This window comes from Pomacea canaliculata, linkage group LG4, assembly GCF_003073045.1.
Source record: "Pomacea canaliculata isolate SZHN2017 linkage group LG4, ASM307304v1, whole genome shotgun sequence".
In the NCBI taxonomy this organism is placed as follows: Eukaryota; Metazoa; Mollusca; class Gastropoda; order Architaenioglossa; family Ampullariidae; genus Pomacea; species Pomacea canaliculata.
Genome location: NC_037593.1, coordinates 32,325,170 through 32,341,973, shown reverse-complemented (window position 1 = coordinate 32,341,973; position 16,804 = coordinate 32,325,170). Strand labels below are relative to the sequence as shown.

At 46.6% G+C, this 16,804-nt stretch overlaps 1 protein-coding gene across 2 annotated transcripts in view; it reads right to left on the bottom strand.

The window, feature by feature from the left end:
* The window catches only part of LOC112562409 (G-protein coupled receptor 161-like), an 80,448-nt gene extending 64,159 nt beyond the window's left edge, over positions 1–16,289 (bottom strand). Inside the window, exon 1 of one of the 2 annotated variants that reach the window (XR_003098857.1) lies at positions 14,712–16,289. The gene's annotated coding sequence lies outside the window, so the exon portion shown is untranslated. The remainder of the gene's footprint in view (positions 1–14,711) is intronic. The other variant, XM_025235663.1, reaches the window with a different exon arrangement.
* Positions 16,290–16,804: the final 515 nt, after the last annotated feature.

The window sequence follows — 16,804 nt, the reverse complement described above, 5'->3', positions numbered from 1 at the left end:
GTACGCGCCGTCAACCTTAAGAACAAGAGAGGGCTAGGATCCCTCGGATCCATAGACTCGGTGAACCACTTAATGTTTACTTTATTACCTGCTGCTAGGAAAGTAGAAGAAAGCTACCCGCTATTTGTGACAGTGAGTGCTGTTCACTCCAGCAAATGTCTGCTTCTCTTCATGTCTTTAGTCAGATGAAGAAACATCACAGGTTCTCGTAGTCAAGTAGCAATATTTTTGTCCAGTAAAGGAAACAGCTGATGTTGTTGCCCTACAGATGTCAGATTTATTTAGAAGTTGAAGATGATTAAGCCCAAGCTTTGACTGAAGTTCAAAAGAAAATTAAAATGTCCAAACTGAATTCACTTGAGAGACTGGTTAAAGTGAATCGTCTCCAAACCAACATTTAATGGGCAACAATTACTGTCATTGCAGTCCAGGTTGTATTATTATTATTAATATTATTGATTGTGTTCACGCATGTGTGTGAATCTTTCCGTTGTGAATAAAATATAAACACACTTCCATTGTGCGTTTACCAAAGATAAACTCCTGTAATTTTTTTTTACTTGATGCAGGATTAATTTTCAGCATTGCATTTTTATTTTATAGAATGTAAGCTACCAGAACTGTTTATAAATTGCAAATTTCTAATATTTAATTATTTTCGTATTATTTCGTGTATATTTGATGGATGGTAAGTTGTCAAAACGTTTTGCATGACAGTTGATGTCAGCATTTTATTATTATTATTTACTAGACATTTATTCCGTCCGCTTTATTTTGCTTAATGGTGATCAACTGTATTTCATAGATATTTGAGAACTGAAAAAAAAATCTACCTCATTTAACTGCATGCAAAATTTACTATTTACTTATTACTTCCCTCCTCATACGTTTGTCACCCTCGATTTTTTTATTTTTTAAGATGCTGGAGTTGGCATACACGGCAAGAGCAGTTAAGGTTTACTGTCGTAAACACGGCCGACCACCTGAGGTTTACTGCCATAAAAACTACATAGCGAGGACACCATCATCCTTCAATCTTAGCATCTGAACGAGCAAAGACCGTTATGGTGTATGATGGGGTAGACTTCCACGTGACACCTCAAGGGTGAGAGCAGGACAGGTGCTACTAGCTCCCCGGGTGGGCAAAGGTGAGGGCAGGACAGGTGCTACTAGCTCACCGGGTGGGGAAGGGTGGAAGGACGGTACTCTACATTCATGATAAGTGCTCAACTTCGAGGTTGTCGGTGAACTACTATGGAGAACAGGATGTCATTGATGGTCTGTGGTGGGGTTCAGCACCGCCTTTGTTCATCCATGCATAACTGCTGCGACAGGGGGAGGGAGGTCGACTGTGTGCGCCCTCTGCCTCGCTCGTGCACCAGGGTGGGACATGATGTCCCCAGGGACCCACTGACACGACCTGCCACAGACTGCGGGCTCTGCTCCACTTTTTCAACCGCGGGACATTATTCGCAGCTTTTCTTGCTCCGACTACATTCAACCTCTAGCGGGGAGGCACGAGCTTGTCACCTGAATCAGTCAAGATTATAAGATCCGGGTGTGAATGTCACCCTGCAGTATAAGTATTATTATTATTTATAAAATAGACTCTTTGTAAAAGCATCTTCCTATCAAACAACTCCCGCAGCAACTGCTGCGATAAACATGCTATCACGTACTATCACGTAGTATCACGTACTATCACGTACTATCACGTACTATCACGTAGTATCACGTATGCAGGCCCTAAGATGAGGGCAAGACAGTTACGACTACCATCGAGGACTTACTGGAAGCTCAGATCATCGGGAGGAACAGATACTCTCGGAGTCTGGAGCCAGTAGGTAGCTAGTACACACATCTCCCAAACTTTGCCCCAGGGTAAACAAGTTCAAACCTCCAGTGTCGCGAGATACCCTGCGGTCGCCGCTTTGCCTCGGGCCCTGTACCCTGTTGGTGCTATGGTTGGCATCACTGTCACCCTCACCCTCGCCACCACCCAAGAATTCGTGCACTAATCATCTGCTTTATCGGTGAACCAGCAGACAAAACACGGTTAGCATTGCCTCCCTTTGTGTCACGAGGGTTTGCCCTCGGTGTACAAGTGTACACCAACTGTTGCCCTTATTTCGGGCTTTCCTTTGTACGATTTTTTTTAACCTAAAATCTGTCTTTGTACCAAATCCGTGTTAGTCTGTTGCTGGCGGGAGGGGCGATGGATTAGTGGGGAGATGCGTAGTACCCATGGATCCTCTACATGTAGAGCAGATTGTATCATTGATATCAGTGGGGTGGATGGGGTAGTTCACTCTCTCTAGTTCTCTCTCTCTCCCCACCTCCTCTCTTCCACATCTCTCCCACAATGTCTGTGCGTGTGTGTACGTGCAGGCCATGTTTGTGTCCTTGTGTACGAGTGTGTGCGTGATGCGAGTGCGTTCCGGAGTTGCTTCCCACAGAACATGTGTGTTTGTTTACACTTCGTCCATGAGACCAGATGTTTGTCAAACTCGGTGCACACAATAAAAGACACCCACATACATATGTTCATACACATATCTACATACATACATGAATACACACGCACGTATATACGTATGCACTTACTCGCACCCAACTCACTCCCTCACTCACCCTCCCTACCCCTCTCTCTCACACCCACACACGATGTGTTTTTTCCTGATATCAAATTTAATTTCCGCCACCAAAAAAGAAGAATCCACGCCGAGGACAACCTCCGCCCATCTTCCCATATCACGACCCCACCACGTCCATCATCTGTCTGCGTCTCAGGAACTCAGCCTCTCTCTGGATAACCGTGATCTACAAAATCCCTCCCGCTCCAAGACCTCGTGTTCTTGTGGATCTTTTTTTACACAAGAGCCTGCAGGCTCAGAGTTTCATCGTATTAAGTGTATTGCACTTGACTTCTGAAAAGTGCAAAATGTTTAAAGTGACCGAGGAACGAAAACATTGCTATTTACGATGTGGAAGTTGGGAGGAGGAGGAGAGATGGTCGCCAGCAAGTAAACGAGACGAGCTTAGGTCTCGAGGGTCTCGCGGTAAAATCTCGATTTCCCGTGTGACAAAGGCAATTAAGTACTTGCTGGGAGTGCAAAGCATCTTGGGAAGGACGAAGTATAGGGGAGTGAACCCCTACAGGAAATCAGGATGCTAAGACAACATCACTAAGGACCGACCAGAGCTCGGTGGCTGAGGTCACATGACCAGGCTTTGGAAAAACAGCAACGGAGGACAGTCTGAGATTTTGCACAATGGGGAGAAGCTACACAAGCGAGAAGTGTATACTAGAAGTAGGTGGTCACAGTTTTCATCAACTGAACACCGACTTCCCCCTCATCGCTGTCAGACCTCACAATGTTACCTTTGTCCAAGTTTGTTCTCCAACTTCCAACATGACGACGACGATGTGGAGGAGTTGTACAGGTGGATGGCGGGTATTAAGATGGAAACATGCTCTGTGTCTATATGTGTGTGTGTCTTTAGCTAAGGATCCAGGGGTGTCTGCTAAAGCTTTGTATGTATACATACATACCCATAAATCAAGGAAAGATAACTGTAACTTCTCATCTGTACACCGATACAGCTCTGACATCGACTGATGTAAATGCTAATGTGAACTTAGTGTTTATATGATCACCTTCACCTTCACACCATCACCTGTTAATCTTAGAGAAGTGTCTCAGGTGAAGGAAATGTCACAGACAGACGGACGGACACGCATGACAACAGACAGCAAGTTAGCAAGCGGGGGAGTGATTTTTATGTTTCCGTACTCACCGTCAGTGGGAGGAGGAGGGCACTTGCACGTGCACTCTAAGGGAAATCCTTCCGGAGCAAGTCTGGGCAAGGTAAGAACAAGGGTGGCATCCCGCTAGTTGTTGCTGAGGGAAGACCACTTGGAATCAAGTTTAGTTCCTTCTTGAAAACTGCGAGTGGCATTTGCAGCCGCTGTTGCATCATGGGAAGGGAAGGCTGAGCAGAGACGATTAGCATATCAATAACTTGTCCTGATCACAGCTCGCGTGGAACGGGTGGGTGCGCGAGGACCAGCATTCACAGGATACCCGGCTTTGGGGTCGGGTATGCTGCGACTTGTTAAGTAACCCGTCTGTCACACATTCGCACACTTGCACACCTACACACAGCCGCGCATGCGCCCTAAGAACGCAAGCAAACTACGCATCCAGCATTCCTCGTGGAACAATTCCATTGGTCATTTCTGTTTCTTTCAAAGGCAGCCGCAATGTAGTCCTTTCTAGTTTAAACCAGTCGCTACAATGAGTTCACTCACTCGACATATCATGGCCGTCATTTCTGGCTGCGCCTGTGACGTCACTACCGGTGTTCAAGGGTACCTCGTGCATCTGAAAGCTAAGCTTCCTCCACCTGCTTCTTTCGCATGTTCATCCCTGTGGCAACTGACGAGAGTGAACGTGTTCACTACACCTAGACCGTGTTCTCTCTTATAAACCGTGTAACGGATAAGTAGTTTTTTAACCACGAGATAACAATAAGGTATTGGCTTAAAATAAAGGTTTTTTCCCTCTACTGCCATCAAAACGACGATGATTTAAATAATCGCCTCCCACTTCCCCTCCCCGCCTGTCCGGTGATGGCTGCGGTTTTTATTGCAATACTCAAACTTAAGGACGCAAACCAAAATATTCAAACTCCAACCCCTTCGTCTGCACGTTTGGAACGAATGAACGGACGGGGTGTGGGGGTGGGGTGGGGATAGCAGTTAACTGGCTGCCGCCACAGTCATTGATCTGCTGTCATTCGACAGCCACAGCAAACCGCAAAGGGTTAAGATGCCAGGAAAAGCTTAGCCCCTCTCCCACCCACCCCCCTTCAAGGCGCAAGGGAGCTAATTAAGGCGCCCCCGTCCCTACCCATTCTCTCCTCCACAGCCCCACCCCCACCTCGCTTGCGCGTGACCGAAATGTCGAGGAGTCGTCAGATCGATGGGTGGAGGATGATGGAGGGGACGGTTAGACCCTGTGACGTAAGCACAGGAGTGAGCGGTTCGCACTACGGTAGACGACGCCATTAAAAAGTCGTTGCTTGCCGGACAAACGTGTTTTCTCCATCATTTGTTGTCTTAAGATCGGGATCGAACCTGTCAGTCGCCCCTTGACCCGTACCCGTCATAAGGGGAGCTGGGGGACAGCACAGGGCCCGCCACTCCCGCCGATGGTGATCAGATCCTGTACAGGACGACCTGTCCAGTCTTGATGTTCGTAAGCCAACGTGTCCTATGACCATCGTGATGTCCACCATCCTCCGGGTTACATTGAAGAACAGTCTTCGATAGGGTGTCGTGCCGGGTCACGTGACCACGGAAGACCAGCTTACGCCGCAAGTAGTTGTTCCTGTTGTCCTACGAATGTGACAACCATGATTCACACTATAATGTCAGTCATTGGTTTTATGTTTCCTGCATGACATCCGAACCAGCCTTATCAAGGATTGTTCTCGAATACCTGGACTCTGCTCTCGGTATCGGCAAGTCCAGTCCACGTCTCACGTCCGGAAGGCAGGATCGGTCCTACAAGCCACTTGTACACATTGTACTCTGTAGTCTGTGCCAGACCCTCCCTCTCCTCCACCAGACTCGCTGTCGATGTTGCTGTTGTCGTCTGCTGTGAGGTGTGTGTGACTTCATTCCGCAAGAGCAAGTCACTGGCCCGTTAATTGTCCATGTCGTGCTGCCTTTGCTGGGCTTGTAAAACACTCCGTTGGAAACACAATCGAAAGGTCACAAGTTCATCGCAGAGCGCACTCACGTCTGTGTGAATGTGACACCTATTCACATGAATGTGACACCTATTCACAGGGATGGCCGTCCAGGATTTTCTTCATGTTCTCAGGTTTCCAACATTTCTTACCCATCTCCCTTGCATAATACATGATCCCTTCTGCATGGAAGAATTTAGTACAAAAGAAAACAACCTATCGAACCGTTTGTTTGCTTGCGTGCACGTGCACGTGTGTCCAAAAACCAGGCGATGTTCTTTTTTCAGATCCGCTTGTGTCGACTAACCCCCTTGCCTTCTATAAATCACGATTCCCTCTATTGCAAATTCATTACCTGCATACTTGATCGCCCCTTCCTCCCCGACTCGCCCCACCTCACTCCTACCCGACTGTTTGTTGGTGTGTGTCAGCTCTAGCGGGTCATCCACACAGCGGAGGTAGAAGGATTCAATTTTTTATTTGTTTACTAGTTTTGTTACTTGTCAAAAGTACCGGCGGCTTTGAAGACGTGAAACTTGAAGAAGGATGGACGAGTGGTAGAAAGGAAGACATTTGATAATGGATAATAAGGTGTTGGTGCAGGTGATAATTGAGGTGTTAATGCAGGCAATGTGCATCCCTGCAGTAACAGAGAACCACACACACAATAAAATAAAATGGAGCGTGGTAAAAAAAAATAAAAGTGGATGAGGGGAAATAGCCCCATGAATATGCACCAGCAGCGGTGAAGGAAGCTGTCTCTGGGGAGGCAAATCTTGAATCTCCTAGAACTAAGGGAGAGGACCAGCTTTCTGTTTTGTCTGCAATTCTCATCACCACCATCATCAATAGGATTTAGACTTTCGTCAACAGATGTCTGCGCTACATCCTCAACATCAGGTGGACCGACAACATCTCCAATGCAGACCTGTGAGAGAGAACCAACCGGAAGCTTTCCAGCCAAAACACCAAGAAGCTGCTGACAATGTAACCAGACAAGCCCTGGACTGGAACCCACTGGGAGGCGCAGGGTGGAGACACCCAGACAGACGTGGAGGTCGGTCCACAGCGAGGCGGAGGCCGCCGGGATGACATGGACCACGTGACGAGGGACGTCCAGAACCAAATCCATTGGCGTGGTGTGGTTGTGGGAGGCAAACAGGATTTAGAAGATTAAAATAGTATACTATGAAGTATCTTAAAGCTGTGCTAAAGCCTTCTCAACTTTTTTGTGTCAAAGGAGAGACCAATGCCAGGGATTTGAGCATCTTTAGGAAAATATCTCATACCTGTTGACATCAGTTTTTTAGACGTTTTAGTAATGCTAGGAAACACCAAGGGAAAGGAAAACAAAATCCACAACATAAGGTGGAAATTTCTTCTCTAGTAAAGAAGCTGTTAAGTTGTCGAAATATTGGGCTCTTCACGTGCTGACTAGGAAACATCGAGAGGGTCCGATGGTCCGATGGTCCGACAGCCAATGGATTAAGTGCCGCGGTCTGACAGCCACAAGATGGAGTATGACTGACAGTCAGAAGATTAACTGTCACAGACTGACAGTCAGAAGATTAACTGTTACAGACTGACAGTCAGACGATTAACTGTCACGGACTGACAGCCAGAAAACAAAGTGTGACAGCTGGTCAACGAGAAACCTTAAGTGCAGCTGACAGTAAGAAGATTCATCGTCACTGTCTGCCAGAGAGACAATCAAATGCAACGTCCACCAACGGCAAGATTGAATTAACGATCTCAGAGAGAGTGGCAGCAAACGAGAAAGGGAGAGAGAGAAGACAGAGAGATAGGAGTGTAAAGATTTGACAGAAAGAAGAATCCGCTTCATGGTCTGACAACGGGAAAATGAAATGCGATGGTCTGACAAGAAAACAAACCAATATTGTGACGGTCCAACGTCTTCAGGGTCTTGTCCGTCCTTTCGTTCGTTCATCTACTAAACACCTTTTGTTTTCTCCAGTTGACTTTAGCTCGTGGCCCTGCGATACATAAATCAAGAATTTTTCAGAATAACAGAAATGCCTTTACAGAAGGTTACAAGCTCCAGAAAGGATACTGAGTCGTGGTTAACCTGAAAGAGCGAAACTATTTCAAAATGTTGGGGCACATACACTGCCCTACTGTTGCTATTCAGTAGGAAAAGAGTGAAAAGCTCTGTTCTTTTTTTCTTTTCTTTTTTTCCAAGCCCAAGCCTAAAACATCGCCTTACCTGCGTAGCCATCTCCTTATTTTATATTATTGAATATTAGAAAAAGGTCATAACCCCGTTGCTCCGGTGTCATTGAAGGCAGCTCGAGGCTCTCGCATTGGCTGAGGTCTTCAATGATGTCAGTAGTTAGAATCCAGGTCAAGAAAGAAAAAAAAAACCAACAGCGGAAACCGAAGTTGGACAAAGGTCATGCATTCAGGATTTTATGTTTGTAAATAAAGTCCCCACCTTCTCTCTCTCCCCCTCGCGCGCGCTGTTGAACAAAGGGGTCTGGGGTAGGAGGTGGTGTATTAATGGCAGTTTCGGCGGAGCAGGGGAACTACTTTTGCATAATTTGCAGACGATTACGAAAGGCAACAAAGCCCCACGGGAACCAGCTCCCCGAGTAATCACAAAGTCGACTGCAAATAAATGTGACGCCGCCGACTGGCGCAATGAGCAACTGAAATAAAAGAGAGAAAAGGGATAGGAAGGAAAGAGGGAGGGAGAAGGGGAGACCTGGAATACAACACTTCACTCTCTCCAGTTAAATTAATAGTTCTCTCCTGTCTAGCCCCGCAAATGCTCGAGGATTTGGGGACTGTCTAGGATGAGTAGAACCAGCCCTGGTCGTATGGGACATCTCTGTAGGTTGACGAGAGACAAAAGAATTAAAGAGAGAGTGAATGAGTGAGTGTGTGCATGTGTGTGAGAGATGTTATATGTGACAACAAACAACATATGGGGCAAAGGGTATTGCAACAGAATTTTTTCACAATAGAAAGGGTGAGGCGACAGGATCTGTTTGTAGTGTCCTCGACTTGGAAACAAAAGGTTGGAGGCTGGGATACAGGAAGGGCAAGCTGGACATATGTCAAAGAAACAAAAACAAGAAATGAAAATGTCTCCACAAGATCATCCCACAGTCCTTCTCGACCTTCAGAATTCGTCTTGGACAAAGAAGTAGAAATCAGACACCAAGCCCTGCTGGCAAGCAGACAGACAGACAAAGGAAGGTCCCGACACCACCGCAGTCAGACAAGGTGGCCGAGTGTCATGGCGAGCAGCTCGCCCCAACTTCCCCAGCAATGTTGCTTTTTTCACTGAGTTGCATCGCCATGCATCCGGAAATTACCCAAATGATCTTCTAGTATTTGCCTGCCTTGAAAAGGTGCCAGTCGTGAAGAGAAGAAGAGTGTTTTTATCGTCTTTATTCTCGCCGCCATCATCATCATCATCATCATCATCATCATCATCATCTTCAAACAGTCCTGCACAGCAAAGGCGCAAAGGCCTACACAATGGGCATCAAAAAACACAAATTAACCAAAAATTCAAAAATTGTGGAGAGCTTGCCTTTCTCAAGCCTGTAAGGTGAAGGGACACCAATCCAATTTCCATCACAGCCATCATCATCATCATAATCATCATCACTGTTGCCATCATCACCGTTAAGTCCTCCTGAGCTCCACATCCACTCTGTCTGGAGTTGGCGAACCATGACTCGCCTACAGGAGCTCAGAACGGAGTAAGCCCTACACACATGGCTGGGATTTTATGTTTTCGACAAAAGGTAAACAACAAGCCGTGGGAACTCACGAAGCTATAAACACGCAGTTTTCTTCCCTCCCAACTCCCTCTTCTTCTTTCTCTTATTCGTATGTGCAAGCGTGTTCCGCGTGTAAGCTTGTATGTTTATGTATGTGTGTGTCTACATGTACGTGTGTATGTAAGAGATTGAACAGGTCAATATACTCCAAGAATTGCAAGGGTGCGAGAACCTGTTAAGGATCAGAGTTGACCCAAGACAGAGACGGGTGGACAACACCAATCTTCGGGGCGTTGGTCTCTAAGAGGCCAAGAGCCTGGGTGGAAAATCCAGCTCAGACAAACTAACAAGTGTACGAACAAATATTTTGGTCACGTGGATTCTGAATCCTTGCTGGGTGCAGCCGAATTTAGGAAAAGTAAAACCCCAGGCATGCAGGGAAGGGGAGAGAAGATATTGTTGTCGCCCCTGATATTACCTCCAGAATCCCTCTCTCGCATTTCCAGATGGCAGCAGCAGACGAAACCAAGGAACTGATGCCAAACAAAGCAATGGTCGTAAAAAGATCGCATGGGAAGCATAAGTGCACTTCACCCAAATTCCTGGATATGATGCACACTTTCTGACAGGTAGACGCACTGGTGTGACCCTTGGGGCCGTGGTTAGGATGACACTGTGTACACGGGGTCACGGGGTCATACCCGAGACTGTAAGCTGCGCCTGCTTCACTCCTTTCTCTCATCCCGATAGATGTACCTCAATCTTCCATCGCAGACATGTACTTTGGTACTTTTATTTCTAAGATATCACAATGTGTGTGATGATGATTTATCGTGATGTTAACATCTTAGAATTTCATCATTTGACGATAACGTGCGAGAAGAATTTAATTAGATAACTAATTGTAAACCATGTAATTTATAATGGTTCAATATGGCCGTCAGTCTGACATGTGTTGTTAGCATCAACAATCCTGCAGCGATGGCTCTGTTGCCTTTATGAACTGGTCGTCATGGTAACTCATCATCCAGAGCTGTTCAGACCGAGGGCGTTCTTCAATTCTGTCCGTCGTATAAAATCCTGTCAACGGAGGCTGAATGTGAGAAATGACCAAACTTAGCTGAAATCCCCCGGGCTAAAGTCGGAGGTAAATTTGCCACACTGAATGTGATGGACTGCGATGTAGACCCCCGGACTGGACACATCAAAGATGTGCTAATGTCACAAGCTCGGCGAGGGCTAAATGTCAGATGAAGAAGAAAAAATCTCTGGGGTCCTAGAGCTATGTGACTAAACGCGGGCATCGAGGTGACAAAAGAAAGGGAAATGTGAAACCACTTCTAAGTACAAAGAGGTGAGAATATTTCTGGAGAATATCATGGGCGAGACCTTCACGACCATCACACTTCCGTTTCTATCAGTGGAAGACCAGTTTGCGAACTAAGCCGTCGGTCTGATACCAGACACTAACAGAACTGCCAGACCTCGCCAACAGACTGACAGACAGTAAAGGCTCGTGGAATGGAGACCAACACTGACAAGAGTAATGTCTTGCCCATGGGCGACGGAAAAGTAAATTTCTGGATGAACGGAGTAAACATCTAAAGATTTGAAACACTTCGGAGTCATCCTCTCCAAAGTCGACAGCTTCACGACAGATATCCGCATCAGGACAGCAATAGCAACAAGCTGGACAGGGTCTGGTGCAGGATAACATCAGGTTTACTGTGAGGTACAGAAAGTCTCTCAAGGTACGGATCCTGCTTTACAGATGTGAATCGTGGACCCTGCTGATACAGAGAGGAAACTCCAGGCCTTGTACTTCCCCTTTAACACACCTGCACCTGACTTTTGCCCTCTGGGTTTTCTTCTCACCTGATCATGTCAAGACAGTCTGATTTGCCCTGTATCTTATTTTAGGAACCACGTTCATCCCTCGTCAATGTGGCGGCAGGAATAAACCGAAAATAGCATGAAATGTAGGCCTGGCGAGGAAAGGTTTATGGGGGAACCTACCAATCCTTCTCTATTCCCCACAGAGCGAGTCACAGGTCGACTGGAATCTGGTGTGAGCTGAGCTCAGTGATATCAACCTTCCCTTCCCACAAACATCACAAACGCGAATACCTTGAGATACACGGCAACAAAGACTGAAGTTCATCGTATTTCTGGACGCCAGAGGACCTGATGGAATTGCTTACATCCAGATAGTTTATCGGGATATATATATATGTATAGGTATATTGAGTCAAGAAGGCCTATTGCTAGTCACAGTTTGGTGATTTTGTTTATGCGAAAACCACATATAGGGCTAAAGGAACTTTAAAGCCTCAAGGAGCGTGACCGAGTGGACTTTGGTTGCCAAGGTGAGGTTGGTCACCTGAAGTCAACACCTGGCCGACACGAGTCCTCGGAATACAAACAAAACAAAAGAAGTAAGTGTGTGTGTAGAGGGGGAGGGGGAGAGGGTGTTTTAGTCGAATCAGGATTTACCTGTGTCTTTTCCAGGCCATCAACACATCCTTCCATTATTTCAACAACTGAGGATAAATGTCTGAGTGGGTGTTGACATTGTCCAGCAGCACTAGGCGCAACAGCTGTCGATGAAAAGTTTGTGAGATTCTTTTTCAGCAGGTGCGAGAGAGAGAGAGGGAGCGCGAGCACACCTTTACACACCATCTCACACAGGAAGACACACACACTAGCGACTATATGTCGAAATGAAAAATCTCAACAGTTTTTTCGTCCTTCATCGCAGGCTGATGGGACTGAGTGTCACAGAGATGGAGAGTGTGTGTGTATGTGTGTATGTGTGTATGTGTGTATGTGTGTATGTCCACGTGCGGGCGTTCGTCTATGAGTGTGTTCGTGCATGCAAACTTATATTCAAAGTTTGCGAGAGGAGTGAGACAGGACGAGAGAAAGAGAGAAAGGAGGAGAGGCAGACTACAGGCGTGCGGTACATGTCGCACCTCGGAGGAGGAAGCATCTATCATCCTTTCATCTGAAGGCATCGATCCATCAAACCGCCGTCCCCTCCCCCAGCACGTCCCTCCCTTCCCTCCAGACGCCTTTAGCCGCCTCGCTTGGCCTCTTCTCATCTGCATTGCATAAAAATCATATTCGGGGCTGGCCTGACTCAACGAAACGCGAACTCCTTGTCACCTTCCGTGGCGACATGTGACCCCGTGACCAGTCCGTGACCTCGTGTGACCTCGCGTGACTAACTGCTGGCCAGTTAGCATCAAGCACATGGCCCCCAGCTTCATACACGCAGTGGTTTTTCAAACATTATTCGCTGCAGCAGATATTGCAAACAACTGTGTCCGTCAGCAAGGAGGACAGAGGTCAGTGTCACGGTCGACAGGTCACAGCTGCTCAGCGCGTGCAGCAAATGTCCGGCGTCCAGTGGAGCGTGAAGTGGTCAGCACAAACCAAACACAGCTCCCGCACAAACTTCTACAACAAGAACTGCTACTCTAAATGCAAATATAATCTATAATATATTTATTTATATGATGTGTGAAACAATCCCACGGGTGACTAGGGGTGGTCTGGCAGTGGATCCCTCCCTCCAACACACACATGAGAATTAAACTGTCGGGGTTCGCATCTCGTTTGTACTTTTCCCTGCACGCGATGCCTGTTCGCGGACTGTCGAGAGTTTTCCTCCAGGGTACTCATGTTTCTTCCCACCCAACCATCTCACCCCCACCCCTGGTGCTAACTCACCCGCTAGGTGGAGGCACTTTTCTAGCAACCAGGGACTGTACTCCTCCAGAAGTCAATGTTCTTGTCTTGTCTTGACCCTGCTAACCCTAAACACTACACTTTAAGCATGCCACAAGATTATAACTCTCCTGAGGCCATTAAATATGATAAATAAAGGCCATTGATTATCCATGTTTTTCGTTTTATATATGCATCTCACATTCGAAGATATTGCACGCGCACACATACAGACCAACAAGGTAAGAAGTCCGTACGGACTTCATAAAGGAAGGGGAAAAATTAAGAAAAATATTTTTAAAAGAGTGTCGGGTGGTCAGAAAAAATTATTTATTGAAATTCAAAAACCTTTCGGCCGTAGTATACGCGTGTATTATGCTGATATAAATGTACATAAATGTGTGTTTATGTGTTCGCTTGTGTGTTTGTGTCTGTCTACATGTACATACGCATGTATAACTCCGGCAAGCCAGGTGGAGAACTATTAACAAAGGGCGAGGGTGAGCACCCTGTCAACCCCCCAAACAGCTGGGCGAGCGATGTGTGTCACGTGTCAGAACAATTCCTGGTTTGTGGGCAGACGATGCTGATATAAAATAATAATATTTTGTAAGCGGGGACAGACAACCAGGAGTGGCCTCACCAACTGCGTCTCCCTCCAACCACTCTCTCGCTCCCTTCCCTCTTCATGTCTGCTTTTATTTCCTTTTGTCCCAACCACATGCATGCTTTATCTGGGCTCAGTGGTATGTTAAATGGGGGGAGGTAGTTACAGGGGGGAGGCAGCCAGTCCCTCACAAAAGATACTGAGGAGACAGGAATGGGATCGTCGCTCACCGTCAGCATGAAGTTGGCCCCCCACTCCCACCACCACAACCACCACCACCACCACCAAAGCCGAGCATCTTCCTACGCCGCAGGAAAGTCCTCCAACCCATTTTTGTTTTTTCCTGTTTCAGCACTTTTTGTGCTTGCCTCCGCGTGCTCGCGTGAGTTTGCAGGGAGATGTAGAGTGCTCATACCAATCGTTACAAAAATAATCTCATCACAACAGCAAAGCATCACAGAAATAATTACGACCTCGACAGTTACCTTCAGTCGTTGAGATAAACATTTAATGAATACACAAAATATCAGGAAGTCTATGCCTTACTGCAACCGGCACCTTGTCGTTGATGTAGATACCACGTGTCAGTGTATGTTTGTGTACACAGGTGTACTGCAGCTACATATACACAGTGTCTATAGCCAGTGATGTAGACAATGTGAATGATAACGATGAAAATGTCTACTTAACTGCTGCCGCCATTGTACACATTACGTGAAAGACAGAACGAATAAGAGAATGAATATTTATAGGTATAATGAGGCCGGCATTTGTAATGGTACCTGCGTGAAAATGAGAAAAATAAGTCACAAGTACTAGAGTATATGTATATATAAATTTTATGATAGGTTTTGTATCATTCTCACCCTTTATGATCACTTGCTTCCTCCTGTGCTGGCCGTACAGACATCGGAGTGATTGCTTGCTTGTCTTCCTCTTTCATTTTCACCTTCTCTTTCCTTCTGCGGGCCAGGGGCTTGCTGCTACCCCCCGAGCTGTGCCTCCTCCCCTGCTACAGTCTTCATCAAAGTCACTGGGTGCGAACGCTTATCTCTCCGTGCTCTCCTGTTCTCTTCTCTCGCTCCAACGTGCGCGCGCACACACACACAGATGAGTAGTTCTGCTACACGTGCAGCATGAGGTGCGGGCGGGAAAGGATGGTGTAGCCAGTGAGTCAGTCCTCCGGCTCCTTTGTCTACTCCTTGTCCTCCATGGCACACACGCCATCCGAACCTGTCACCACTGCGACCTGTACACCACGTGATGCAAGCGATCGTCCGGGTGTCCGCGGCGGAGGAATCAATTCCAGCTTCATGTTGGGTGGGGAGGGGTTTGGGGGGTGAGGAAGAGACCTCTGTGAGCCCGGGGGTTACTGGACCGAGACCTCCTGGAGGCAGCCCCGAGAATACATCACTTTACAGACCGGCCCTCCTTTTGCGCCGGTCATGTCCACGTACACCCGGGGTAAGGGGGACAGTCTCCCATCTCCTGTGCACCTCGCTTCCGCAGAGCCAAATTTAGCCTCCTTTGTTCGGTTACGGGGCTAAATGCGGGTGGCTGCAGCTAAACTCACCCAGTGCAGGCTATAAATAGTTTAAAGGCCAGGCAGCTCGCCGTACGCGCGAGGTCGAAGGGAAAAGGTCACGGCGACTGCGCATGCCGGCGGTGGCTGGAGGAGAACGGGAGGGGAAGTGCAGAGAGGGCGGTGGCACAGCTCACAGGGGGAGGGGGGAATGGGGAGCAGGGAGGGAACTGGAGAGGAGTACAAGCTGTCATACTGGGTCACGGCGTGACCTCGCTTGCAGCAGCAGCAGCAGCGCGTGGAGAGTAGCTGTCGATATCCTGCACCAAACTTCCTCCTACAAGATGCTGCCTATCTGTGCATCTTCTCCTCCAGTTCTCTGGCTACTCCTCCAATCATTTTTCCTAGAGCTCGTCAATGATTTGCATTGAAAAGATGGCGAGGATTAAAAAAAAAAAAACTACAAGCTTCTGCGAAAAAACAAGGTGGCCTTGCCTGCTCGCGTCCTCAACTGTAACAACAGGTCTTCTTGTGGATTTATTTCCAGAACGAACTATAATTCTCCTTCAGTTTTTTATTTTTATGGGAGCATGTAGAGTGCATGAGAGAGAGAGATGGAGACTTTTATTAGCTGCCTAGTATTCATGAAGGAATTTTCCTCAAAAAAGTATTCGTCTCGTCAGCTCGTCAGTCGCTCGACTTATTTGTGAGCAATAGGCGCTGGTTCGAAACTCGCCCTTACCTGTGAGTGGAAAAATTACTAGGCTATATGATGCTTTTCTTTTTTTCTTTTCTTTTTTTTTTCCCCCTACAACAGGCAGGAACACGTCTCTCCGCCAAACTGAGTGCACGAAAGAAAAAAAAAACTTTTCATGATTCAGCCATCAAGACTAAAAAATAAATTATGTCTTTCGTTGAAGTATAGAAATGAGTATTTATTAGTCGTTTAAACAAACTTTCATTCGTGTATCTACAATATGTAATTTAAAATGCATCAAAACTATTTAGAGTATCACAATAAATAAAATAAAAACAATTTATCTTAGAGGGTAAATACAGACAGTTGATAAGTTCAATGAATGTGCAAAAGAAAAAGACAACGACATATGCAGGCAGTTAAAACTTGTCGCCTACCAAACAATAAAAGTTTAAACCAGACTTGCTGAGACAATTCTGACAAACCAGACTTTCTTGGCGATGAGACTAGCAACCGAGAAAAAAAATTAATGAAAGATTGCAGCTAATTATTTTGTTAAGCGCGCCTGGCTGTCCTCGTCTAATGTTTCTCTGACCTTTCAAACAGTGTAGCCAGACCAAACAATGATGGAACAACTAGAAAGGCTTGTGGTCACACAACAAGTGTCCGGCGCCCCTGAGGAGAGATGAACCACACTCACTCCGTCATCAATCACAATTGATCGCCTCTCTCGTCGGCAT